The sequence below is a fragment of the Capsicum annuum genome, chromosome 11 (assembly GCF_002878395.1).
Source record: "Capsicum annuum cultivar UCD-10X-F1 chromosome 11, UCD10Xv1.1, whole genome shotgun sequence".
Lineage (NCBI taxonomy): Eukaryota > Viridiplantae > Streptophyta > Magnoliopsida > Solanales > Solanaceae > Capsicum > Capsicum annuum.
The window spans coordinates 81,002,767-81,028,266 of record NC_061121.1 but is presented as its reverse complement, the minus strand read 5'-3'; positions in this window follow the sequence as shown (position 1 = coordinate 81,028,266).

The window sequence follows — 25,500 nt, the reverse complement described above, 5'->3', positions numbered from 1 at the left end:
ATTGTTGTTACGAATATTTTATAAGGCATAGAGGCCTTAAAATTTAGGGGGCACGCGCCCAAATCATGGGCAAGCACAGGAAGTTGCGTCCTGAATTTTGGTTAAGTCTTTTTCGTCCCATATTTTGACCCTTATCTTGTGGTGTATTTACTATGGATTTTTAGCATTTATATCTTGAATTTATCACCATTTTAATCTTACAAATATTTATACATAATCATACACAACGCATTAGAAACAATCACAACACAATATTTATGACAATGAATCAAAACACAAGCTAAGAATAGGCTAATTTGCAATGATCTTCAACTTTATGTTTCGACTCTTAACTTAATCAAATTGAGCATTGAACATTACCAACAAGTTATTCTACTCATAATTCCATATTAGAACCATTTGTAAAAAATAAAACACAATAGAATCCAACGAAATCACCTAGACAAGCACCTAGCTTAAGATAGTAACGCTTGTTTCCATGATTGAACTCTAAATGATTCATTTAAGTACAAAATTATTGGAAAACACTGAACCCATGTAAACACGTACTTGAATACTTAGATGCACATTTATCTCATTATCAACCCATATATAATGCAAATCATACTCAAAATAAGGCTAAAAATACTAGAATAGTGATGCTCGAGTGCATAAATACACCCAACATCAGATGTCTTTTGGTCTTTGTAATTTTCCCGACAACTTTTTAGTATTTCATGATGTCTCTCTTTTCTAATATGGTGGAGGAACATATCGAGGTATTTTTTTATTATTTCTCTATAGTGGGTGACTCGTTTGATGGTTGGTTGTCTTCCTTGGCTAATACACTTTAGAGATGTGAAAAATGCAACCTGGATTTGAATTGGGAGAAGTGTCACTTTATGGTTAAAGAGGGGATTATTCTTGGGCACAAAATTTAAAAAAGGATATGAGGTTGAAAGGGCTTAAATTGAATTCATTGAAAAATTGCCTACCTCAATTAAAAGTATAATACGGTTGATTGCAAACATAATAACCCAACAAGGTTGGGGTCGATCCCACAGGGAAGACATGAATAGTTTCTTGCTTTGATGTAATCCACAAGCAGTATAGGAAAGTAAATGGGGGGATTTGTAGTATCAATTGCAATTAGTAACCAGATCGTGAGTGTTGTTGAGTTGTAATCAATATGAGATGAACGCTAGGTATGTGTTCCCCATGAATTCTTAACTGCTCAAATTTCTTGTGATTAAACCAATTATTCTGTTGTTCTGTATGAAAAGCCTACAAGATAAGTCTTATCAACTGTCCGATAATCAAAGATTAATTTCACCCTTTATAGGGTAAGTCTCTGGGTGTTGCCTTGTTTTCCCTTGCTATGGCCTTAGTTACACTTGTCAGGGTAGGATCAAGTGATAAGATGAGATTCAATGACTAAAAGGTGGAGGTATAAATCCCAAAACACTATTTTAATCATGATTTCCCAATCACAAACTTCTTGGTTATCAAATGGATGCGAATAGGCTATCTCAAGCTTCTGCAGCTTCCACGAGATTAATTATTTCAAAGATGAATTAAGACACATATAAAAAACCTAGAATAATTGAGTCTCACACTTCCTCTATGAGCTAATCCTCCAGGGTTTCCACAATCCTAGCTAAGGAAATTAGCCGTTCATGTTTGTTCAAGAAATCATAATTATCAATGAAAAACACATAAAATCAATTATACAAGAACAAGATGAATAAACTCCAAAGTCTTTAGTCGAATAAACCCTAAAATCTCAAGAACAATTTTAAGAATATTGTAATAATATGTAAAAGCATATAAACGAATGTTCAAGAGTGTCACCTAATAAAAGATAAACCCTAGGGTATTTATAGTATCTCAAAATAACATAAAAATCCTACTAAAAATGGGAAAGATAAAGTTAAGTCGGCAGCCGGTACGACTTGGTCTTCACTCGTATCTTGAGCTTATGAGTCGTACCCTGCTTTGTCGTATCCGTTCCAGTGTTTGATCTTCCCAAGGCTTTGACTTTCTTTTTAGAATATGACTTTCACTTATGAGTTGTACTTGAATGTACGAATCATGTATTTCATCCATATTTACTTGGGACTTTAGTCTTTTTAAGTACTGAACACTGGTTTGTATACGACATATATATACAATTTGTACTCAGACTTCTAACTCATATATTTTTGACACTTTGATTCCTGAATGGTAGCTTAGCTTCTATTATGATCACGACTTTAGTATAAGAATCAAATTGGCCTACAATTAGGATACTTGAGTCATATATTCCTCACACTTGGCTACTTACTTTGGCTTTTGGTTCTATTACTCATACGATTCAACATACGAGTCATATCGACTAGTTATGATTCATGACCTGACTCGTATACTAATCAGAGTTGGTATTTTTTGAAGTCTTTTTCTTCTCTTTTTATTCCAATACTATTGTAGACCTGTTTTACCGGCAATTCACCCCAAAGTGAATCATATCTAACAAAACACCCTAAGTTCACGCATAAATTTGTAGTTTTAAGCATCAAAATTATAGTGTTTCCATGCCACAACAACACCCTCAACTTAGACTTCTGTATGTACTTAGGCAAACAAAACCAACTTACTTTTTGCTAGCACAGAGCCGATGCTTAAATGGGAAGATCTCAAGCAACCCATTGCAGTAATTTTGAAATAAATTTTGAATTACGTTTACCCCTCTTAATTTTTCAACTTTTCAACTCAAACTTTTGTATAGCAATTTATCATATGTAGAAACACAAAGGAATCCGATAATAGCATTACATTAGCAATAGAAACTTGGTCATAGATATTTTTTACATTCATCAAACAATCTAGCAGCCTAGCAATATAACCCATATGCACTCACAGTCAAACAAATCCCATTCACTCTTCATGAATAAACTACTCTATTCAGGGATATAACAAATGACTCTCTCGAACACACAGAAATATCACCGATATGCATAGAATACCATAGGCTTGCCCTTATTCTCTTTTCCTAAGTTGTCAGACAGTCATGGTAGGATCATTATATGGCTTTATTTGGCTTGTACCTTCGGCTTAGGGCTGGTATGATATCTTTTAAGATTCGTTTAGTGACTAAGCCTCAGGGATACCACGCTATTCTTGGGGTCCACATACTTTTAACTTTTTTTTGTTTCCGCTCTTATGTCTCTCTTTTCCTTTTAATAACATTGTAATTGAATCAAGTGTGGCTTTCTAGCACTTATTTTTCTTATTCTTTTTCTTTTTCTATACATTGTACATTTATCTCTTTTGTTTTCATCACACCTGCCCATGTTTCAACTATTTTTCTTCTACCTATTATCTTCATACTCGTTTTTATCTTATCCACTCCTATAATATCCACCCTCAACTTAGGTGATTTTCCTGAGTTGGGATGCATAATGTCCACAGGGGACCAGGGCCAAAACAGGTTCATTGTAAATTAAATGCGGAGGTTATAGTTGTAACAAGAAAAATTTGTCTATAAAGGCTCAAATATTTGGATCAAGGGGATTTATTCATTTGTTAAGGCATTTTAGGCTTAAGTGTGCTCATAACAAAAAGGTCCTATGGATCACTTCCTACCTAACTATCCTAAAACTAGGTAAAACCAACTGGGAAAGTTTTAGATTCCAACACGATCGGGGAATCAGTAGACCTTACACACACTTGCACAGGGCCATACTACTGAGTACTAGTTATCCAACTATGCATTTTTTGTCCCAAACTATACTATCCTTAATTCAAATGCCATTATCAGATACTCAACAATTTCACACAAATATACAAATCACGCAATTACTTACATAAAAATTTTTGAGGGGGCTCCACTTTTCACAATATTTTAGCATTTCAAATCAGCAGTTTCAACAATCAAAAATTAATCATCAATCAAAACAAAATCTCTTCATTACATCAAAAAATTTGGTTTTTCAAAATCGTCAAATCATAATCAATAATCAAAAACATCCACTACCATAGGTGCGCTGATCTAATCCCTATCTCAGTTGAACCTACAAATCATAACAGACTTTAAGTTTTAGCTACATGTAAAAAATTTCAAACTACACCAAAATTTATAGAATAACCCCCATCCCTAACTGAAGAATGTTGCACTATCCCCAGTGCTACAAAAAATAAAATAGAGTATGATAACGGTCATACCTAGGCGCTCAAGATGTCGGAGCATCAACATTAGAATATAGGCCCTCAGCTTGGGTCCCACTCTTATTAGCTATTTTTCCAATAACCGGGACTAAATTAACAACAGTCGGGGGGACACCAGAAATCCTCTCAGTATCAGGAACAGGATCACTCGATGCACCAGCTCCCATGGCCATCTGCTTAACTTGCGTCACTCAATCATGTTCATCCTACATACTCTCAAGTTTGGCTTTCTTCTTAGCTTCTTTAGCTTCCCTCTTCTTTCCCTTCTTTTCTTATCTGGTCTCCTCAACCTATACATCTACCGGATCTGTACAAATGTTAGGCACCTCGACTTTGGGAATTATAGTCTCCATAACTAGCTCAGCAATAACCGACCTCTCGTACAACTCAATGACCATTTTCTTTATCTCGACATACTCATTTCAAACATCATCAACATTGGGCATCTTCCCAGTATATAACTATTGAGTAAGCCTCAAATCAAATACATCTAGATACCATTATTCTTGCCTATCATGTGCCTCAAACTGCCGGTCCATCCAACTTCTTACTCTGCCATCTATATGACCTACCTTCAAAGTAAGTAAAGCTAGCTGGGTCACAACCTCTATCCATGCAGTTTTGGAAATCAACATAGCACCTAGAGGCATACTTTGTGTTATTGGTGGCACAAACTGGACTGGCGGTGAGGCACTATAAGTACCCACTTCATTTTTGGGTGCAGCCGCAGTCTGTACACCTACCTCAGTAGCCTCAGCTATAGCAGGGGCATCAGGATGATCATCCTATTGAAACAAGCTTACCATAACATCTACTGATCACTTCATGGTTTAGGTCAAAGGGTTGGTCATACCTCTAATTTACCATATATCAAATATCCTCTGCGCCTCAATCATCTCATCAACCCCAGGGAGCTTCATAACTCCCACTACTAAAAATTCTAAGAAATAATATAGGGGAAGGAAAATAATACTTTTTACCCCCCAACTATCGTATCTTGCATCCCTCGGGCTAAGAACTCACCAACATCAAATGTGTTCCCGATTGTGAAACCAAATATCATAGCAGCCCAGAATTTGCTCAAAATATCATCTCTTATAGTGCAACACAGCAGGTGTCGGGCTAGTGTCCACTAAGCCTTACTTATAAAGTTGAGGATTCCCTTCTTTATCTACTATGAATCACCAATATATCCTGCAACCAAAGTCGCATGCTCAACATATATTGCTATTATCTAAGATATCAATCTAAACATCACCATTTTATCATTAGTACCCAGCGTCTACTCAGTGATTTTTTATCATCTCTTCTACCATGTAATCTATCTCTCCTGTATTTGCTGGAGCCTGATATTTTAGCGCATATAAGAATCTTTCTATGGTTTGAGCTGATATATCTACCCAAATTCCATGAATCATTATGGAGGTAATAAGTTCGCCTCCCTTCCATAACATACCCTTTGGATACTGCCTCTACAACTCTTCCTTATTAGCTATGTAGAACTCATGGATAAGGACCTTACTATATCTTCTGGGTTCTCTCATCATCTAGTTAAATCCATACTATTGAAAGCATTCTGCAAACTCAGGTAACTCTTCCATTACAGTAGTAGTCATTATCTAATTTGGATATTGCACTCTCATTAACTTACCAGCCAAAAGATAAGAAAACCCCGAGTTAAATATCTTCTGCATATCGACGTATCTCCATCTTTTGACAATAGGCACCAAAGTAGGGGCCAATAAGAGTGGGGGTTTAGTCTGTCTATCAGGGTAGATTCTACCTTAAGACCCTACGCTTAATCTGAACTGTCCTCTGCTGAACCAGATTTCTCTTCAACATCATCGTCATCATCAGCTGGCTGTGGTGTATGAGGAGGACAAACTATCGCATTCTTTCTTTTTAGCCCCTTTGGTGATGGTGTCTCCAACTCTTGGGGAATGACCTTCTTCCCCTTTTCCTTAGCATCTGCCTTTCCCTTTTAACCATCTTTCTTTGATTTGTTCCATTATATTTTTCTCTGCTGCTTTCAGATATGGTTTCGGAGACTCTAGTTTCCTTACTTTCAATCAGTAGTTTCTTGGCCATTTTCTTAGTTCTTGGTTTGGAGTATGAAGTGTTCTTTGGAGGCATTATACCTAAAAATACACTATTATTAGTAACTACAAAAATAACAAATAAGAAAAAGTTAAAACTAATGTTCAATCTGCCTTGCCTGAGTTGGGTACGAATGGTTGGTACTAGTCGTACCGACTGGATACAACTCATATAACTGAGTTGTATTCTAGACAGTGCATGATCTTTTTTCACTATTCTGCTTATGACTCCTCCTTACCATTCATACCAGATGGGTACGACTCGTGACCAACAGTCATAAGCAACTCAGACACATTTAGTCTATTTTAATTTCTCCCAGATAGGTATGGCTAATGTATATGAGTCGTATGATATAGGTATGACTCATATGGTTTACTCATATTTATTCCAAAGACTTTGAATTTATTAGACTTCCATGTTGTTAGTGGGTATGAGTTTTATTATAACTCCCGTACTGGTGGGTACGAGTCATAAGAAATCTCGTATCCACTACAACATAGAAGTCCAACTTAAAATTTTGACTCTAATGTAAATTCCCAAAGTACCCACTACTAATTTTTAGTTATATCCAGTAATTAAACACATAGACATATCAAAAACCCATTTCCAAACCCTAGTTCTACCCCTATTTTCCATTTTCAACAAATATCACTAAACTAGGTTACCAACAAAGTAATAATGGTAGAAATTCTACTTATACCAACTTCATAGCATCACCTACTACTCATTTGAACTTTCAAAGTAATGAAAATAGGTTTAGGAACTTACTTGATGAGTGAAGAAATGAGGTCTTGATGTCAGATCTTTTTGCACACCAAAATAAAGTTAAATTATAAAATAAGAGAGAATTTAGGTTGTTAGTAACTTAATCAAGTCAAAAATAGGCTGATTTTGCAGATCCTACTGTACAATGCATACTACACATGCTAAATTATAAGATTGTGCATACTACGCTTGCTAGCTATATTGTATCTTGCATATCTAGGGACGTGGCCCTTTACAGTTAGCTTCTCATTAGCAAAACTACATCTAGAAATTTTCCACCTTTTTGATGATGACAAACCAACCATTTACCTTTGAGCAACAGTGAACATTCATCACATTTAATAAGTGTGATTACTATCTGAAGATAAATGTTCCCTCTATCATCATGCTTCCTCCATTATCATCATGCAACATTGGGACTTGTCCTTTATTGTCATTTGCACCAAAAAAACCTTTGAGCACCATGTTTGATCCCATGTTTACTTTTTTCTATCACTGTGCTTTTCCATGCTTCTTTTCTCCTATCATCTTGCACCACAATCCTTACACCACGGTTCTTACACACATAAAGTCAGTATTTAACCTTTTGGCATCAATAAAAAGGATTAATAGTAAACCAATAGTAAAGATAAGTACAAGATAATTAACTCATGAACACTAAGGCACCACTAACATGAAGAATAGCTTAAAATAAAGGAAACAAATAGATTTCACAATAAGAATTCATTCATACATAAATGCAGATTAGTACCAGTATAATTATACCGAAATAATACAACAAATAACTTACTTCAAGAGAAAATACAAGGAGTAAGTTATAAAACTGACACAGGGTTTGTTAGAGGATAGGGATAATAGGGCTTAGACTGAGAAATATTTGGAAACAAAGGACTTAAGAAGCATCTCGATTCTAGCATGCTCTATAGCATGGGCCTCTAGTGATTATTTGGTGAGACCTGTTACTTTATCCTTCAATTCTTGAACTTCACCTATCAATTTTTCCACTTGTTCCTGGTGTTTTGAATTTTCAACAAGTTCAAAAGTAGTACCTGGTCCCTCAGAAGACAACTTTTGAATCTTCATCTTCAGCTACACTATCTAAATGTCTTTGGAACCCAACATAATTTGTAACTCATCCATTTCCTTTACAACCTTTCTTGAATAGCTAGAAACTCAGATACTTGAGATAAAGAACCAGCTCTGCCTTCTATACATTCATTCTTCATAAGAGCTGTAAGGAAGATCATTTCTTTTGTTATTCCAGGTGTTTCCTTAGTTACATCCACACCATGATGTTTAAAAACCATATTTAGTATATATCCATATGGCATTCAATGTTTGAATTTCTTTTCATACACCACTTTGTGCATATGCTTTTATTATTAGAACAGGAAAACTTATCAATTCAAACTTGCTCAAGCTTTCTATCAAAAATGGGTGAACAACAGAGGAAATTGTTCTTCCTTCATATATTTGCAACAGTACCTTGTTAATGAATTTAAATAAAAATTGATACTCACTTTTCTAAAATTTCTTTTTAATAGTAGTTGTGTATGTCCCTCCTACTTTTGGTGCCTTAATCATGAATTCCGTGGTAGGCTATTGATTTATCAAAGTTCTCACCCCTATTATGGGTACATATAAGATTATCCCCAATGATTCTTCATCTAGAGCTATAAGCTTACCTTGTACCTGATCCTTCAGCCTTAGTTCATTATCTAAGAACTCCATGAAGGAGTAAAATTCCCTTACGACCTCTTTATATAGCACAGGTTTCGTTTCCTCAAATAAATGTAGCCATCCTTGATGCCTTATATATTCTACCAATTTTACCATCCTAGTTTTCTCATATATTTTTGGATCAAACATTCTTCCAGTCGGCATCTTTTGTGTTCTCAGATTCCCAACACTTCTCTGGATATGTCATTCTTTTCTTTATTTATTTTCTTTTTTTGGACTCATTACTTGTTTCTTATTTTTCATTATTTGTTCTCCCCATAGGACTTGGTACTTTTGATTCTTTTCTCTTCTTGACAACTATATGTTTCTATCTCATTCTATTAGAGCTACCCAAATTTGATAAGGATGACATGTTCCTATCAGTTATGGGATTATCCTTTCTTCCTTTTTGATAGCAACAATATCCCCTAAATTCAAATTCTCTCCTTTATCAATTTCCATAACTTTAGTATTTTTATTTTTTCTTTTACTATTTCCCCTGAGCTTCTTCATAGTCTATCTCAGAGGTATGTCATCCTCAATCTCCTCATGTTCCATATTTGAAGGTTATGACATATCTTTTTCCCTATTTACTTCATCAAAGTCACGAATATCCTATTCTACATCATCAACTAAGTTTTCTATGTTTTCAAAAGTAAGCAGTAGAAGGTTCTCAGTTACCCAATTCTCACTGGAAGATAGGTCAACTTTTTTTATGAGAATTTTTTCTCCAAAAAACTAATCAAAGATGTTGTTTGAGTTTGAGAGAGTAGGGGCATCTGATTTTTGTTGTGTTTTAGCTCTTTTGGATTTTTCAAATGACATGAGAAATTAGGGGTGTTTAGGTCGAGAAATGTCTTGTTCTATTAATGACCTAGACATTTGGTTTGAATTGTCTGTCATAATTTCCTGAGCATGAACTTCTAAGGTTAAGGATGGCTCAATGGAATCTGACTCGACTGAGGGTTTTGGATTTCTTACAGTGTTTGAGGATATAATAAATAACATCATCCATTTTATTTGAAAAAGAGTGATGCACCAATTTTTTTTAGGGAAGATTACTGATCTAGGAAAATGATTAGGATTAAATGAGGTACATCTGACAAGAATGTTTGATTTAGCACTTTTAATGATGACCAATGTCTTTTTGAAAAGGTTTCTTGTGAATTGACGTGTTTAAAACTAATAAGTGTGACTCTTCATTGAACAAGAGATTTCACAGTTTAGAGAAGAAAAAGATACATGGATTTTCAGATGATTTTTGCAATTACTCAGGCACCTTGTAGGTACTAACCTATGAGATGGGACCAGGTCCCTCTCCTTTTAATTAAATTGCCCACTTGTGCTAGCCTCATTTGTTTCTTTTTAAAGTTGTTCCCATGAGTGTATACCTACAAAGGTATGAAGTTGAGTTAGATTATACTGAACCTACCTCATCATAAAAATCTATCTCCTAAACATAGCCAATTCTTCGAGTTACACTTGTTGAAACTTCCCTTTCTAAGAAGAGTCTTCTAAGGACCAGGTCTATTGAATTTAGCTACTTAAAAAATATGACACCTCCTCCTTGGAGTTCCTTGAGATAGAGAAATCACAGTCAAATCTTTTAAGATTAATCTCTGACCACCAGCCTTTAATAAATATTCCTAACTACAATTCCCTTTGTCCAACCCCATGATTACTTATTCGATTTGGGAACCTACTTTAGTTTAAGCTCCCATTAAGAAGACTATGGAGTGATCAAATCCTTCTTGTCTACCTAGGTAAAGACATTTTCTTCATACTTTCCAAGGACATGAAATTCTTTGGATCTTGCTGGATGTATTTACCATTGAACATTCTTTCTTTATTCCAGTTTTAACAATGTTCCTTTAGGTGTCCATCTCTTTCACAGTGAGTGTACAAGGGTTTATGGACTTTGTTTTTGATGTTTTGAGCATCCTTGTCATTTGACCCGGAAGATTGAGCTTTGTACTAATACCCAGGCCCCTTGCCATTATAGACTCCCTGAATAGTGAAATTAGAGAGGATTTGTAAGGATGCAGTACACTAAAGAGAGTTTTTGAGTTCTTTCTTTTGTTAGTAACTCTTTTTCTAATACTACTAGGTCATGGAAAGGTTATTAATGATTTATATATCTTTTAGACTATTATTATTTCCTTATTACTATTGTAAGTCTTTAGTTGCAAATTTTTGCTATTACGCCTTTTTCTACAAAATTAGCCCATTACTTATAGCTCTGGGCTATGGATTGGCTTACTTATAGTGAGATAAAATAGGTGTCATCATGACTCATAAATCTTATCATGATATTTTGATTGGTACCAAAGTCATTATACACACTAATCATACTGCTCTTAGATACTTTACAACGAAGAAGGATGCTAAGCCTATGTTGATTCGATAGGTATTATTGCTTCAATAGTTTGAATTTGAGGTTATGGACCAGAAAGACACTAAAAATTAGGTTGAATACCATTTATCCCACCTAGAATAGGAGGGGATGCTTAAATGAGGGGATGAGCTTAAGATTGATGAAACCTTTCTAGATAAGCATGTCTTGGTACCACCATAATACTTAATCCCTTGATTTACTAAATTTGAAAATTATTTGGTAGGTGACCTCATCCCAGAAGGCATGTCATTTCAGTAGCAAAAGATAATTTATGCATTAGGTATAAAAATTCTTTTGGGATGAGCCTTACTTTTTATGGGTGTGTGTGAATGGTGTGATTCGAAGGTGTATTCCTGAAGTTGAGATAATTATTCTAGAGGCATGTCATTCATCTCCAGTTAGGGATCACCATGGAGGTACTCGTAGAGCCCACAAGTTCAGCAATGTTTTTAATATTGGCCGATGATCTATAAAAATGCATATGACTACACTCGAGCCTATGAAAAATGCCAATGGCAAGGCAATATCTCACAAAGGCATGAGCATTCCATGACACCAATTCTTAAGCTTGAGTTGTTTGATATGTGGGATATTGACTTCATAGGTCCATTAACGAGTTCACATGGTATGAACATCTTGGTGGTAGTCAACTATGTGTGAAAGTGGGTAGAAATAGTTATGCTTCATAATAATAAAGAAGTGTCACGACATTCATAAAGAAAAATATTTTCTCTCAATTTGGTACCCCACAGGCTATCATCAGTTATGGTGGGTCTCATTTTTGTGATCATCTGCTCAAGACCCTAATTGAGAAATATGGTATGAAATATAAGGTGGCAACGTCTTACCCTCCATAGGCAAATGTCCAAGTTGAGGTCTTTAATCGGAAAATCAAGTCCATTTTGGAAAAGATTATGAAAAACAACAAGACTAACTGGTCAAGAAAGTTAGATGATGCACCTTGGGACTATCAGATAACTTACAAAACTCCTATTGGTGTCTCACCCTATCAGCTTGTGGACGGGAAGATATGCCACTTATCGGTTTAACCTAAGCATTAAGTATTATAGGGAGCAATAATAGGATTTGGGGAAGACTCCTTGTTGGACCCATGGATGGGGCTACAGCTCTCACTGAACCTCAATCTTGGGCCAGCCATGACTTCTACCATAAGTCTTAGTCACAGACTTGAGGTCCTCATCTCTAGTCATCGCATCTCGCATCCTGACCATCTATGAAAGAGTAAATCAATGTGAATTTTAGAATCCAACCCATACTCGATGCATAAAATGAATGAAGAAAGGGAAGATCTCCTAAGAATGTCCTATAGCCTCCATAAGATAAGAAACAGATGTCATTATTTTGATCTGTGGGACTCTACTAGAAACATGCTTATATGCCAACAATACTAGAGAACCTAGCTCTAATAGTCTTTTGTCACAACCCTATTTCACGAGTCATGATGACAGCTACTTTAATCCACTAGTAAGTAACCCAAACCATAGCTCGAAAAGATAAGTAATGGGCTAGTTGGTGGAAGTTATAATGAATACCAAATTTAAGCATATAAATATATTGTAGATGATAAAAAATAAGTACAATAGTAAACATATATATAAGATAGAGAAAATAGCAAAAGAGAATCACACGACCTAGTAAGGTTGATTTAAGAGCCACTAATCAAAAGAATAAGAGTACTAATAGTATCAATATAAAGATAGAATGTAAAGACCGTCCAAAATAACAGAAGGAGAAACAATTAGCTCTGACTCCAAAAGCTTAACCTATATTTAAGCTTTGTGTATGCGCTGGATAAAACATTTAAGATAAGAGCTAATACTCGGATCTACATCAAAAAAATATGCAAAAAGTAGTATAAGTACCAAAAGAGTGGGTACTCAGTAAGCAATATTGGTCGAATTAGCTAACTCATAATCTACATCAAAAAAAGATGCAGAATATAGTATGAGTACCAAAAGAGTGGGTACTCAGTAAGAAACATTGGTCGAATTAGCTAACTCATAATAAAAGCATAGTAAGGTGCGATAATGTAATTTAAAGTCAAGGATAAAAGGGCAACCTAAAATAATGCTCCAACTAATAAATAGTAACTAAGAAGTTAAATAATATAGAAAAGATACAAACTAACTACAACTGGGCCCCAATTAGCCCAGAAGGAACAAATAAGAGGAAATAATCCATGTAGGCCCTCATAAGCCTGATGGGTACAATCAAGAGATAAGCACTAATAATAATAATTATAAAATTACTGACCATAGATGCTATATTTGTGAATCCTTTTGTAGCATAAACAAGGGACTCAAACTGATACTTAGTATCATATGTGCCAAACTTAAATAGGGAATTTAATATAATAAATAAATAGCAATTGCCAAACACAGACTAGGAATTTAGTATCATAAAGGAATTGTGATTGACAAAATTAAATCAGTCTTTAAAGTAAATAAAAATTACCAAGTTTAGTCAAGAATTTGAAAGATGTCCAAATCATCCTAGGGTCTAGGCGTATGTATGAAATGACAAAAGAATGCTTCCTAGATCTATAAGGAGATAATTAAGATGTTTGACCTTAAAGAGGGCTGGTGGACCCTCTTCTATACCCCAAAAGTTCATACAAGGATGATTTCTACCCAAAAAATAGACTAAGACTTCCAAATTTTACTACTAGGTGTAAATATGTCTAAATAAGTCCTAAGGCAACAATTTACCTCAAGGGAAGGAGCAATGGGTCAATTCTACCTAAACAACTCTCAAACTAGCTAAATATTGTAAATTTTCCCTAAACATGCAACCAAGACATAAAGTCCGACATAAATATAACATTATACTATACCAATACCATAATAAATCTAAATCTATGAGGAAAGTAAGCCTAGCATACCTATACACCGATGAATGCCAAAGAAAGTCCTCAAAGTTAGAGATTTTCTCTTTTGAGAAGCCTCCTCACGGTGTCACGCTATCAAAATAATGATCTACATATTAATATGAGAATAATGATACCCATATTGTATATAAATGCTTTAGGTCCAAAATTAAGCTAAAATCTCATATGGGATCCGCTTGTGGAATGACAACTTTGAAATTGGCAAAACATTTCTCTAGGCTCAAGTATTATTTATCTTTAAAATGGGTGAAATTCGAGCACAATTATACACTTAAATCGGCCCACAAAGGATTAGGGTTTAATTTTAAAATAGAGAATTAATTATAAAATCAGAGGGAATTTACAAAAATTTAGACAAGGAAAGGACTCTTACGAACTCACTAATTTATCTCGATCACCAAAAGATCAAGCTCAACAATTTTCTAAGTTTTTTGTAGGGTTTAACGGTGTTTTGGGACTTAGCAAAAATGATCAAAAATGGATAAAAAATAAATTCCCAACAATGACCGCTTAATCAATCGTCACTAAAGCGGCATATCATCAATAAAGCAACCCATGCCCCAAAGACCAACCTCTGCTAAAGTGAAGAATTATCGCTTGAGAGACCTTTGCTTTAGTGGTAAGGCTTCCACTTAAGTGTCTAGGAGGGAACTAGGTTTGGTCATTAAATTGGTCCCTTGTCCTTTTAGGCAATCAAAGTTTCACTTAAGCAGTTGCACCAGTTGAGTTACACCAGCAAAATTGGCATTTTCCAAGTCTCTGATTGAATCGTTGGGATTTATTTGGTATCTCATGAACGTGAATAAACTATGATACCCTATTAATTCTATATTACAAAATCAACAATGCCATCAATTTTTCCATCGGGGTGATTTTGTGAAAGTGAGTCCTACACCTATAGGTTGGTTTAACCAAAATCCACCTAATAGTCCAAAACGAGTCTTCAAACTTTGGGACTCAAACCAATGATGCCCCTAGCCTAGAATAGGTATTCTAATGTTGATGGAACTATTGATATTGACATACAAGGTCATTAATTTAAAGTTAAAGATCGATACTTAATACTTAACAAAAAAACATCAAAATAGGAAATTGGCTCTGAAAAAACAAATGACTTGCCCGGTCACCGAACTGTCAGCTCTAGCAAGTCATAAATGACTTAAGGTAGCTACAGAAAAGCTCTAAATGGTGAATTAGTTTGACTAAAAATTTCAATTGTATGCAAAGGTTGACTTAATTTTAAAAAAATGATTGAGATCATCATATAATGTTATTTTAACAACATGGCTAGAAATTTTACAATCATTTGGTCAGGAGTTCAAATCTAGATAGTAGCGTTAAGATATAAATTTATTTTAGTTGAATTACACTTTTAAAAGTTTAAGTACGTTTATATTATTTCACTAAAAATTTAAAGTATTTCATATTATTTCACTAAAAATATTAAGTATTTGGTAAAAATTAAACTCTGAACAAAAAATTTAATCTATTATTTTTGTTAATCATTTTTCACTTTATCTCATAGTAATAAATATTAAAAATATACAAGTGGGTGAAATTAAGTTATTATAAGTCAACAATTGTGTTGACTAAAAATTTAAAATATTTTTATAGAACTACTCTAAAAATTTATAAATAGTTGGTCACAATGAAACTCAAAAAAATTCTCAAATATAATTTTTTTTAAAAATATTTTTTACTTATTATAATTATTTTTAATCCATCTCATTAAAAGTAAACAAAGAAGTAAATTAAGTTACTAGAAGTCAACAATTTTATTTGCTAGTCGTAAGATTTAAAATTGAGACTCGATTCAATCCTAATATAGGTTGAATCAACATTTTCCAAATAGAAGTCAAACATTTATGCTGACTATTGTAATGAATTCCACACTATTAGTCCTTTTAGAGCTATCCCATGGCTACCTCAAGCCATTAATAACTTGCTGGAGTTGACAGTTCGGTTACCGAGCATATCATTTATTTTTTAGAGCCAATTCTCCATTTTAAATTTTTTTTGTTGAGAATTGGATAAAGGGATTAAACATTAGGTTCACTTCCTCCTATGCCAATTTGAACAGTTTCATTAGCTTTGAAACATTGATTTTAGGTTAGGAGGACTTTTGGTGTCGGTTTTGAGGCTTCAAGACTCATTTTGAGTTATTTGGGTGGATTTTTGTTAAAATGGTCATTTACGTATAGGACCCACATTTCCTAGAAACGACTCTAGATCAAAATTTTGATAGAACAATTAAGTCAAAACTATTAAATTTTATAGGGTAGCATAGTTCATTTGCATTCACGAAATTTTGACTGACTCTTGAGGGTTCGATCGGAGTTTTGGCACTTTTCCAAAACTACCGATGCAAGCCAAAAACTTCCTTTGCATTTGTGTTGTCCTTTACCATATTTTCAAAGGACAAGGTGAATTTCTACACAAAAAGTCAAATAGCTATCATGATCACGGGCTAGTCTTCACGACCGCAAAGGAAAACCTAGGTCATGGTCTTTGTTCGGGGACCCCAGTGGAGAAGAAGGGACCCCTGATAGTATTTAATCTTTAGAACCCAATTTATCTCTTTTATTTTAACTTCGAAGTCCATAAAACCCTAGGAGGCTTAGAAAATTGTGGAGTTTGATCAACGGGTGTTTGAGGTGCATTAGAGAGTGCATTGGGGGCATTTTCTCATCAAAATTTTTGTAAGTTTTCATCAATAATTCTTTGATTTAAAACCAATAAACTATTCTTTGTCGATTATTTTAGCGAGTATTCTTGCTCGGATTTCAACTATTTTTAGGGTAAATGATCCTAGAGCTTAAAGAAATGTTTTGACTATTTAATGTAGTGATTTTGTAAGTGGAACCCACATAGGATATGCAATATATATATTTTTATTCTTATATTAATGTGTAGATCATTATTTTGATAGTGTGGCATCATGAGGAGTCTTTTCGAAGGGGAAAATCTCAATTTTGTAAGCTTTCTCGATCTTTATCGACGTCCAGGTATCCTATGCTTACTTTTCTCATAGATTTAACTTTATTATGGTGTTAGTATAGTATTATTTTAGATATGGGTTGGAATTTATTGTTTGGTTTCATATTTAGTGAAATTTAGAATATTTAGTTAGTTATAGAGTCGTTTTAGGTAGAATAGACCCATTCCTCCTTCCCTTGAGTTAAATTCTTGCCTTAGGACTTATTTGGACTTATTTAACACCTAGTAGTAGATATTAGAAGCCTCGTTTTAGTTTTTCAGTAGAAATACCTTAGGATGGATTTTTAAGATTTAGTAGTGAGCCTCGCTAGCCCTCTTTTTAGGTCAAATATCCTAATTAGCTCCTGGCTCGCTGGCTCTTTTTTAGGTCAAATATCGTAATTAGCTTCTTGTAGACCTAGGAGGTCTTATTTTATTGCCTTACATATATTCTTAATAATTAGTGTGATTTAGACATCCTTCCAACTCTTGACTAGACTTGTTACTTATACTTACTTTAAACACCGATTTCAATCGACACGTACTATTAACTTATGATACTAAATTCTCGGTTTAAATCTAGAATATATGATATTAGAGTCTGATTTGAGTCTGGCATTTATTGTTCACTTATAATGTAAGGACTGGTTTGAGTTTGTTGGTTATGGTATAAAAAGGGTTCGTAGATATAGTTCGGTTGTTGATTACTTTATGATTATTATTATTGTCGGGGTTCTCTCTTGATTGTATTTATCAAGCTTATTGAGGATTGATTGGATTATATTTTTCTTGTTTGTGCCTTTTGGGATTATGGGGGCCCAGTTAGGTTATATTTAGCTTGTATTCCCTTTATTTTATTTAACTCGTTATTTATTATCCGTCAACTAAAGTACTATTTTAGGTATATCCTTTATCCCTGACATTACTTTATATTTTCGCATCTTATTACGTTTTTATTATGATTTAGATTAGTCTATTAATGATTCCTACTAAGTAGTCATTGTTTTGGCACTCACACTATTCTTCTGCATCTTTTTTTAATGAAGATTCGAGTACTAGTCACTGCCATTATACATCCAGCTTCTTTTGGGACTCAAAGATAGGGTGAATTTTTAGAGTCAAAGCTGATTTCCTCTCCCTCTACTATTTTTGGACAGTTTTTACTTTTGAGACTAGCTGTATATTGATATTATTCAATACTCATCTTTGTTTTTAGTAGCTCATGTACCAACCTCACTAGGTCATGGGAAATTTTTTTAGACTTTTCTCACTCTCTACTTTTTTTAGTATCTTGCACATATATTTACCTACGTATAATCTAGTTTTATGGCTTATTTTTGAGATTTCTTAAACCTTTCATAAATTATCCTATTACTAACATTTTGGGCTATGGATTGGCTTACCTATTGGTGGGTTAGAGTAGGTTTCATTATGACATTAAAAATTGGGCTTTAAAAAGTTGGTATTAGAGCCTAGGTTCACTGGTATTGATGGTACGAGAGCGATGTCGCCCAAAAACTAACCTCCGAAGAAGTATGATGCGATCAATGTTAAATATAGTAACCCAACTCAGGTTGGTATTGAACCAATAGGGAATACTTAGAACAGTCTCTCAAACTTGACAAAATCCACGAGCAATGCGTAAAAGTAAATGGGGGATTTAAAAATCAATAGTAACAACTTTCCAAAGTTGAATACTTGAGTTTGGAAATAATAAAAGATAAACACTAGGATTTTTTCCCCCCAGTTCTCCACTCAGGGAGTTTCTCATGTTTGATCCACCTCACCCACTACTCTGCGTGCAAAGTTCACAAGCTATGAATTATCAACCGTCTTGTGAACCTGCTGATAAATCTCATCCCTCTTCTTGTGAGTCTCAGGGTGTTGCCTTGTTGTCCCTTATCTATAACCTTAATACAAATCTCACCATTTGAGTTTCGAGTTTATTAGATGAGGGTTGATAACCTCAAATAACTATTGTAACCTCTTTTTCCCAATCTCAAACCCATTTGTGAGGAAGTTCTCAAATACATGCAATTCCAAAGCTTCTGCAGTAGCTTGGGAGTATGATGAATATGAAGAAGATTGCAATACATGCAACTACAATAGAATAGATTAATCTCGCACTTCCCTTACGTAGTTAATCCACTAGGGTTCCCAAAATCCTAGTCAAGGAAATTAGCCGATCATGTTTATGAAACAATCCTTGATAATCAATGAAGAAGACATGTAATTACTTGCATAATAATGAAAGAGTAAAATCCAAAATCTCCAATTGAATCTAAAAAAAAAACTAAGAAAAATAGTATCAACGATCAAAGTATGTGAAAGTATCCAGAAAAATTGTCAAAAGTTCGTAAAATAATAAAGAAAAAACCCTAGGGTATTTATAGTGTCACAAAATAACAAAGAAAACCTAGCCAAATCAATTTAGGAAAACTATGTCGGCAGTGGTTTCGCCTCTGGCAATGAGTCGTTATGTCTGGCTACGAATCACTGCTCAATTTGGTATCTGTCTTCAGGCTTTGGTGGTTACGATTTGTAATGTCACCATACGAGTCATATGCTGCTACTCGTAGACACTCCAATAAACTTTCACCTTCACGGCTTTAGATTTTTTTGTCTTTACGACTCCTTACCGTGAGTCGTAGTCAATCCTTACAACTTGTAGCCTTCACTAATTATCACTGGATTATCAACCTTTAGGACTTCTTACACTGTTCTCATTATGATTTTACACTATAATTCGTATCATAGCATTCTATGACTTCACTTCTGAAAACTCATTTAGCCCACTGTTATCTTTAAGATTATGGCTATGAGTCGTAAGGTGACTTAACCACTAGTAGATTGACAATTTCTTCAACTTTTCTGCATTTTCTTTTCTCCTTTATGGTTCAACACTACTCCTGACCTAATTTCCCTGCAAAACACATAAAACACACATTATATCTGACAAAACGGACTAAGTCAATGCATAATTTCATCATTTTAAGCGTTGAATGTGCCATGTTTCCATGGAATACAGAGAGCAAGGGTCTAGTAGAGTCTCGTGGATTAGAAAAATGACATTTATTTCTTATCTTTCGAAGGCTATAGGACATTCTTAGGATAACTTGATGCATTATGGTTTCATGACACTTTCAATACATAAAACAAGAAAAATATGCAAGTTCTTAGGTATTTTTGTTAGATGTGATATGCTTTTGTGTTAGTTTTGCAGGAAAATAGAGTTCAGAATAGAGAATGAGAAAAGAGAGATGAAATACAGTTGAGAGTGTACCTATGAGCCACATAGGTAGAAATGTTGAAGTTCTAGAGGCTGATGATGAGTTCTAATTCCTACAAACCCAACCTATGGCTAGTAGGTTACCCTCGTAGGTAGGTGATCTGAAGCTTGAAGATTCCTCCGAGTTTTGCAAAGCCTACTATCATGACTCGACAGCGGGCCTGGCGTGACATTTATCTCAAGCCCACTGAGGGCCGAAGACCACCCCCTTTTCAAAGTCAACAGAACACACAATACATACCCAAAAATAAAAAGCAGAAGAAAAACCAGGTAGTATATAAGAAAGAGTAAAGAACCAAAACAAGGTTCTAAGAATTCAACATAATATCCCAATTCATAGTTATCTATAAAAGCCTCTAATAAAATGGAATATCAATTAGATCAGGACATGCCCCTGACTGTAGCCAAAAAGAAACTCAAAAGATAGTCTAAAGTATAAGGGAAACAAACTATGAAATGATGGGCCTTCTGAAGAGTGGAAGCTCAAAACTTCAAATTAACTCGACTGGCGTGCTAGTCCATCTAATACTACACGGGGGCAAAAGAGGTGTCTTTGGACCCTACATTATGAAACAATGTAGCATCCTAGGATAGTTAGCAGGGTGAGAGCTAGCATGTAACTCAAGAATAAAGAATAACATAATGCCCTGATCAAATCAGCCTAAAATCATCCAAAAATCATATGCACAAATTTACATTTACATATATATATAATATGCTAGGATAGGGAACAACGATTAGCATGAGGTTTAAAATTGTTAACTTTGATTGTCTAGCTCCAACCATCATAAAAGCACCTACGAGCTATATTGGTCTGACTCCCCCCATAGAAAGGTCCCCAGTGTATGTTAAAAACATGAATTGTAGGTATCAAGGAAAACCAGGGAATGCCATCAACTCCACGCCAATCCAGGATAAAAATATATATGTGTGACACATGCACACGGTCATTAAGACAACCCCCACGCCAGCAAACGTGGGTTTCCAACATCGGTCTCTTAAGACCTCAACCTTCACGGCGAGCTACACAATCCCCTTTAAGAACAGTTAAAACATTTATACATTCCAATTCGTTAAACCAAAAAACATCCATTAAGGCATATACCATTGGTATCTCATGCCAATTACGCTTCCAAGGTAATATCATTATGCCACCCCGATTATCTATAACCTTGGGGGAATGTCACAACCCCCAAAGTTTTAGTTTAAAATCAGAACATGGCTGCAAGGACTTTCGAAAAAAAATTATATTCCATTTAGCCATTAATGCAATGCAATAGTTAAAAAAGTGGTTCCAATATGCATATATCCATGTTTCAAAATCAATTCATAAAGTGGGTTGAGGTTAGTGACAATTCCAAACCAAAATCATCAATATGGGGGAATGCCATGACCCCTATTCCAATTCACCATGCCCCTACACCCAATTAGTTCAAAAACAATCAATTCAAAGCATGAATAATCCACAAAAAGCATGGAAAAGCAATTAAACCAATAACATCCAAAATCACTCAACCCAATTTCAAAACCAACAATTTAAAATTCATATAGGTAACAATTACACACGTGATTTTAACAAAATAAATTTTAGGAAAGAGATAAATGCCTAAAATACACAAGAATTTAAAAGCGATTCAAATTTTGTAGCTCGAATAATGGATGTATAGTGAAATCCTTGAATGTTCGTGGGTTTTGTATTTGAGAGTGGAATGGGGGATTTGATCTTTTAAAACCAATGAAAAGGGGTCGCTCTTACGTTTAAAATTCATACAAGAGTGGAAAAACCCAAAAACCCTCATTCTTAATGAATAAAACTAGACTGCCCAAAAATTGTGCCTTAGCGTGGCACCCAATATCACGAAGGTTATCCTCTGTGCCACGCCGATATCATGGATGTAAACCCCCTTAGTGGCATGGTGAAATTGCCAAGATGAACCTCCTTGGCCACTAAAAATGCAGAGGCTCACTGGCTTGAAATTCAAAAATTCCCTCGAACCCTTCCAAAAAATTTAAAACTCTTCTAAGACACCCTTTTAACATAACTAAACATAATTTAAGTCAAAAATCAATTTTTTGAGCATGGGAGGGTCAAAAATAAAATGATGAAAATTTTAAGAGTGTTACATTAACCCCTCCCCCCCTCCCTGCCCTTTGGATCATTCGTTCTCGAATGAAGAGCTAGGGTTTTTTTAGCCCGAATTTACCAAAAATACATCATAATCAAATAATAAACTCGATAAACGCTATGAAGGAAACATAACCATTCCTCAAGCAATTTCATTAGTCGAGGGAAACAATATTGGATACTTTGTCTTCATATCTTCCTCAGTTTCCCAAGTAGCTTCTTCTACCTTTAGGTTTCTCCAAAGAACCTTCACTGAAGCTACATCCTTTTTCCTCAATCTACGAACTTGCCTATTTGATATCTCAATTGGGACTTCCTCATAACACAAGTAATATGTAAAACCAATACTCTCAAAAGGCACTATCAATAAAGGGTTCCCCACAAACTTCTTTAATATCGAAATATGAAATACGGGATGGCGGGAACCCAAACTCCAGGCAAATCCAACTCATAGAAAACATTCCCTACTCTCAATAAGACCCGATATGGACCAACATAACAAGGGTTGAGCCTCCTCTTCTTCCTAAACCTCATCACTCTTTTCATAAGAGAGACTTCGAGAACACCCAATCACTTATTTCAAACTCTAAATCTCTTCGCCTCATATCCGCATAAGACTTTTGGCGACTCTAAGTTGTCTTAATTTTTTCTCTAATCATCGTCACCTTCTCCATGTCTTGCTGAACCAAGTCGGGACCAAACAACCTAGTCTCACCAACTTCAAACTACCCAATAGGAGATCTACACCTTCTACCATAGAGAGCCTCGAATAGAGCCATCTGAATAATCAAATAATAACTATTATTATACACAAACTCAATGAGAGGTAAGTGATCAACTTACAATCCCTTACCATATCCTTTAAAGTTTGAATAGTCCTCTCCACTTGTCTATCCATTTGAGGGTGGAACTCAATGCTAAGGTTCACCTTAGTCCCAAAACCTTTCTAAAACAAACGCCAAAAGTGCGATGAAAACAGCATACCTCTGTCTGAAATAATGGAAACTAGCACTTCATGCAACTTCATAATCTTCTAACTAAACAACTTAGCATAATCGTCTCCAGAGTAGTTAATCTTTGTAGGTAAGAAGTGAGAAGACTTAGTCATTCTATACACAATGACCCAAATCTAATCAAACTGGTTACGAGATAACGGAAGACCAGTAACGAAATCCATATTGATCTTCTCCTACTTTTATATAGGAAACTCCATCTCTTGAGATATACCATCAGGACACAAGTGTTTAACCTTTACTTACTGATAAATCATACACTTAGCCAAAAAAATAAGCTATATCTCTCAGCATGTTGCTCCACTAATAGATCTTCCTCAAGTCATGATATATTTTCATCAATCCCAGATGAACTATATACCTCAATTCAAGAGCCTCAATCATAATTCTCTCATGCAACCCATCAGCATCAGGAACACACAAACTTCCTTGGTACCGCAAGATACCATCAACACCAATCTCAAAAGCCATAACCTTCTACTGACCTACATCATCCTTAATTTGTATTAGAATGGGGTCAAAAACTTTCTTATCCTTTACTTAAGCCCCAAGAAATGATTTAACCACCAGTTGAACAATCACACCTTCATCCTTGGAGTCCAAGAGATGAACTCCTAAGTTAGCCACTCGATGAATGTCCTTCACCAATATTCTCTTCTCCTTATCAATGTAGGACAAGCTTCTCATAGACAACCTTCTAAGAGCATCAACAACCATTTAAGCTTTACCTAGATAGCAGTGAATATTCATGTCTTAATCTTTAAGCAAATGAAGCCACCGCCTTTGTCTAAGATTTGGTTCCTTCTAAGTGATCACATATTGTAAGCTCTTATGATATGAATAGATATCTACATGCACCCCATACAAATAATGATGCTAAATCTTCAAGAAAAAACCACAGCCAACATTTTGAAGTCGTGTATCAGATAATTCTTCTCAAGAAATTTGAGCTGCGTAAAAGCAAAAGCCACAACCTTACCATGCTATCATCATCACACAACCCATTCCTTGATGGGTTGCATCACAAATAAGACAAAACCATCAGTTCCCTTGGGTAAGGTCAAAACTGGTGTAGAAGTAAACTTACCCCTCAACTTCTCAAAACTACCCGCATAAGCATAGGACTACAAGAACTTCACCTTCTTCGGAGTTAACTTTATAATTAGGGAAGTAATAGAAAAAAGATTCTCCAAAAACCTCCTATAATACCCAGCCAAGTCCAAGAAGCTCTGAATGTCGATTGGAGTTGTAGGTCTAGGCCACTTCTTAACTGCCTCAACCTTCTACCAATCTACCTTGATCCCCTTACAAGAAATAATATGGCCAAGAAAAGTTATAACACCCAACCAAAATGCACACTTAGAAAACATAGCTTATAGCTTCTTGGAATGATCCTTCTCACTCTTAGAATACACCAAGATATCATAAATAAACATAATCACAACCTGATCTAAATACTGCCTGAACACCCGAGTCATAAATTCTTAAATACACTCGGATCATTAGTCAAGCCAAAAGACATGAACAAAAACTCGTATTGATACCAGGTACGAAAAGCAATTTTAGTAATATCAACCTCTCTAATTTTCAACTGATGATACCCCAAACGAAGATCAATATTAGATAAATTTCTAGCACCCTGGAGCTAGTTAAGAAGATCACCAATCCTAGGAAGAGAATACTTATTCTTCACTATCACCTTATTCAGCTAACAATAATCTATACACATTCAAAGGGACCCATCCTTCGAACGTAGGAAAATCACAAAAGCACCTTATGATAACACACTGAAACAAATACTCTCTTTATCAAAAAAATTCTTTAACTATACCTTAAGCTCTTTCAGCTCAGCTGGAGCCATTTAATAAAGAGGAATAGAGATAGGGTTGGCATCAGCTAAAAGATCAATCCCAAAGTCTATTTACCTATTGGGAGGAATTCCAAGAAGATCGTGAGGTTGGCCTCAAGAAACTCATTAACCACAAGGACAAGTGCAAGGAGAAACCATCATAACTAGAATTCTTAACTCAG